This window comes from Malurus melanocephalus, unplaced genomic scaffold (assembly GCF_030028575.1).
Source record: "Malurus melanocephalus ecotype Western Australia unplaced genomic scaffold, MMel_1.1 scaffold_537, whole genome shotgun sequence".
Lineage (NCBI taxonomy): Eukaryota > Metazoa > Chordata > Aves > Passeriformes > Maluridae > Malurus > Malurus melanocephalus.
This window is the reverse complement of record NW_026623769.1, coordinates 13,884-18,775: the sequence shown is the minus strand read 5'-3', so window position 1 is coordinate 18,775 and position 4,892 is coordinate 13,884.

The following is a 4,892-nucleotide window of genomic DNA, read 5'->3' as shown; positions in this document are numbered from 1 at the left end:
AAAAAAAATCTAAATTCTTAGACATGGCTGAAGATTGATGGTCTGTGTAAAATAAAATATTTATAGAGAGCTCGGGCACCACGTCCTGCACTTGGCACGGGGCAGGGGCAGCAGCTCCAGCTCTGGGCCTGCCTACGTGAGCCTGGCTCAGAACCCACGCACAGACACCTCCAACAAATCCCTGTTTATTACTCAGCAGAGAAAACTGCGGGGTTTTTTTACATAAATAATCCCCGTGCAAATAAACTCCCCGCCCTGAGCAAACTCCGAGGGATCCCAGCGCAGATTTCTCTATTTTTCAAATAAATCATCCTCCCACCCACCCCAAGGCAGGGGCTGCCGGCTCCGATTTCCAAATCACTGCGGGGACGGGAGCTGGAAACAACCCAAACAAACAATTTTACAAGTTCCAGAAGTCAGAAAAAAAAAAAATAAAAATAACAACTTTTCCCTGCCCAAACCCAGCATCCCGAACACCCCCATTTTTTTTTTAATTTTTTTTTTTTAATTTAAATTCTTGTTTGAGTTGGAGGAGCTGGCCCAGAGGAAATCGGTGACCCAGGGACATCTGCAAGCCATTAGGACCCAGACTTCAGGTAGCTCCCAGAAACACGTGCTGGCCACATTACACCCTCCAAGGATATTTCCACAACTTTCCTTCTCCAAATAAACAGTCGGGCTCTCCCTGCATTAGGCAGGAGCTGCACAAACAGGTAGAGAGAATGGCAGTTTTATTCCCCCTTTCCCGATTCTGATGGATTTTCTTGTGCCGGGCTCTGTAATTTGAACCRGGGCTCGGCGAGCAGAGCGGGGATGGTTTAAAATTACCATTAAAATTGCCATTTATTTATCTGGATGGGACTCGGGAGCATCGGGTTTGCTCGTTGGATAAATTAAAGAGATGGAAAATAGAGACAGGAGTTAGAGCTGCATCGAAATGATTTAAAAAAAAAATAAAATTAAGCAGTTTTATATCTTGTAAAGGGATTTTTATTGTCTTTAAATTCGCCAGGARAGATTTCAGGGTGATACGTGGGGGTGGTGATATTAAGGAAAAAAATGGATTGAAATAGGAACAAATTATGGGGATCCCTGACCACCAGCATTCCCTGCAGGGAATTTTTCCTTTTCTCTGTACGTCTCATTTATTTAAAAAAAAATACACAAAAATAGGTGAACTGTGATGGTGGATCAGGGCATTATTCCTCTTATCCCTATTTCTCATTTATAAGAAAAAATGGATCAAAAAAGATAGGAAATAATGGTGATCCCTCCCCACCAGCATTCCCACAGGGAATTTTCCCTTTTCTGGAGAGTTCTGATTGTTGGGAGTGAAAATTCCCTTTTTTGTCCTCATTAGCTGAGTTTTCCTCGTGCCTTTGATCAGTTTTCCTGAGGGATTGGAAGCAGATTGATTTATCTCAGCATCTCAGGGAGAAACATTTCCAAGGGAATTCTGTGCCTGGAAAACTGGGAAAATCCACAGCCAGGCCAGAATTATTCCCTCAAGTTAAATCTGGGGGGAAAAAAAGAATAAATTCATAATAATTCACCTTTTTTTTATGCCTCTAGGAGAAAATTTGGGGAGGGCATTTCCATTCCCTTGGACCAAGAGGGATAAATTTTCCACGTGGGCAAAGTTTGTAGAGCTGGGAGCCAAAACTCTTGGAATAAATGAATAAATAAATGAATAAATAAATAAATAAATAAATAAATAAATAAAAAAAATAAAATATTATCTATAATATAATAAATATAATATTATATATATATTAAATATAATATAATATATATAGTAAATAATGAAAAAAAATTATCCCCCCCTCCCCCCTTTCCCTAAATCTTCAGGTAATTCCCTTTAATCCCAGGGGAAAACAAAATCCCAAGAGAATTTGTGAAGTYCAAGGCTGTGCCCGGTGGTTTCCAGCTGTGGAGAAAGAGAACAGGGAATTGTTTCTGTTTTCCGAGGTGAACCCAGGGAACTCTCCCGACTCCCAAATGGGAACAGGAATAAACCCAACCCAGATTTTCCACCCCAAACTGGAGAGCTGCCCATCAGCACCGCGATTTCTGTCAGCAAAGTCCCAAATCCCAAATTTTCCTCACTTTTCCTCCAATTTTTCTTTTTCCAGCACTTCCCAACCTGTTTTTTCCAGGGGTAAAAAGCTTCTCCCTGCTCTCAATTCCTTTTCTGCTAYGTCTGATCTCACCCTAATCCCGATTCCACCACTGGTTTCACCTTCCTGGGATGATTTTTGGGAGTGGGAAATGAATCCCACCATTCCAGGATATTTAACAGCTCAGCCAGGCTCCAGCGCTGCCACCCAGCTCGGAAATAATCGGGATCATTTCACCCCAGGGCCGGGATTATCCTCCCAAAACCCCGGAATTTGTTTCGCTTTATTCTCCAGAGGGTGTTTTTTAGGCAGAAATTAAAAATGAATGTATTTCAGGTACTTGACTCAGATTCTTGAGGCTGCTGTTACTTAATTTACAAAAATAAAAAGGGGGAAATGTAGATATTCCCCTTTTTCTCAGCCATTCCCAGGGTTTTAAAGCTTAAATCACAGTGTGYTGTCTCGTGGTTATTTATTATCACGATAGGCCGGAGAAACGGAACTTCCAAAATTTACCCAACTTCAAGGAATTCTCATTTGAATTTACGAAATGAATCCAATCCTAAGGAATTCTGAGCTGAATTTACAAAATTAATCCAATTCCAAGGAATTCTGAGCTGAATTTACAAAATTAATCCAATCCTAAGGAATTCTGAGCCGAATTTACAAAATTCAAGGCAATTCTTTAAAGAATTAAATTCCAATTAAAGGCCCAAAGGCCGTCACCCATCAGCTCCTGCTCCTTATCTCCTTTTTTCTCACTGCTTTTTGATAAGACCGGGTCAGAATGTGCCTGAGAAACTCCGGGATTTTGGGAAATAAATCGATGTGGGACAAAAAGGGACGTGGGGAGGCCGTGCCAGAGGTGTCCAACAGCTCAGGATGAGATGGAAGAGGAAATGGGATCAAGGACCACCCGGGAAAAGGGGATGGAGAGAAATCAGTGAAAATCTGAACTTCTTGTGCTGGAAGGGAAAAGCAAAAACGGGCTGAGATTTCCGAGCTCACACTGCAGAGGGAAAAGCCAAAGRTGGGATAATTTCTGTGGGATGCAGCCCTGTTTTGATATTTTAAGCTGTAATTAAGTAATTAAGCTGTAATTAACGGAGCTGCACCGGCCCTGATGAAAGCAGCCCTCCAAAAACATCGGAGCAAATATTCCCTGATAAATCCAAAGGAATTCCAAACCTGGAATTTCATATTTTAGGCCGCTGATCAACAATTGATCCAGTTTGGATATGAAAGTTAAGAGTTCTGCTGCGGCGATGCCTCTGTTTTTAGGGAATTCCAGCACACCCCAAACCTGCCCGGTTTTCCCTCATTGCCACGAGCAGGGAAAGCTTTTCCCRGGATTCTGGATTTTCCTTGGATTCCTCACCCAGCACAGAGGCACCAGTGGGAGCTCAGAGGGGACAGGGTGACATCACAGAGTCCCAACACCAATCCCAAATCCCAAATCAGGCAGAGCTGAACCTSCCCAGGCTCCAAGGGGAGTGGGATCAAACCCTCCCCAGAGCCCCCAAAACATCAATAAAATTTCATTCAGCACAACCCCTCTGATCCACAGAGATACTTTAAATTTTGAGAGAAAAAACCTCCCCAAAATCCTCCCCCGGGTCTGTTCCCTCCGCTCCCAAAATTCCCATCTCCTCCACTCCCTGCAGAGATGTTTGGAAAGATTATTTCCTAAAAAAAAAAAAGGGATTTGATTCAGCACAAGGCAGGAAAAAATCATCAGACAAGAGCTCGAATCCTCGCTAAAAATCCTCCCTGCTCTCTGCGCTCGCCACTTCGGATAAAACAATGTTAATTCCTGAAAAAAAAAAAACAGGAAACTTCCACCGCAGCAGCTTTTAAAGGCAGCTTCCACCCGCCTGTGATTAATCAGCTTGTCCACCTTGTCTAAATAGTCCATCGAGCAATAATTAAAAATAATAAGCCAGAAATTATCGAATCACACACAATAACTGCAAAGCTCCTTTCCCATTTCGCTTTTGTTTATTGTTCGAGCTTGTCAAGCCACTCGCTGGGCAGGCAGAGTCCCTTCCAGCAGATGGATTTGCAGGATGAAAAATGTCCTCATTATTACCCTTTTCATTCCGTCAATTACCCTCCCAAATTGTCCYGGTGTTTGTCTCTGCCAATCGTCAGCCGAGCCAGGGAACAATCTGTTGTCACCGAGTTTTTCTCCTCTCCAGGTACATTTGTTGGGATTTTGGCCCCAGCTGAGATAAGAACAATCTCCTGCCCGCGTTTGCTTTGATGTTCTGCAACAAACACGTTTATTAAACCAGGTTTCACTGAGCTGAATTCCAGCACGCACCACCCTGGAGCTGAAATTAGCCGGGGAAAATAATTCYAATTATCTCCTTTAATACTTGCTGAAAGTTTATCTTTTTCACAGCGAATAACAACGCAAAATTCAGCGTGTCTCTGCCGGAATATTAAATATTTAGCAGAGGAAAGAAACGCAACGCTGGGAAAAGCGTCCTCGGTGTTTCAGGAATAAAAAGCCCCAAATTGTCCTGGAGAAAAACCCAGTGCCCCTGTTCCTGCACACACAAAGGCTCTGCAGCAGAGCCCAGCCACTTACCTTAAACTCACCCAGAGCACAACTACTTCCCAAAAGTTTGCGAGCAAAAAAAAAAACAACCCCAAAATCATCACCAGAACCTCAGGGACAGCTAAAGAACCCAAGGGCTACCAGGGAGAGGGTTTCCAGTGCGTTTATTCACAGCTCTTTCCCCGCTTCCTTGTCCTATTTTTTTTTTTTAA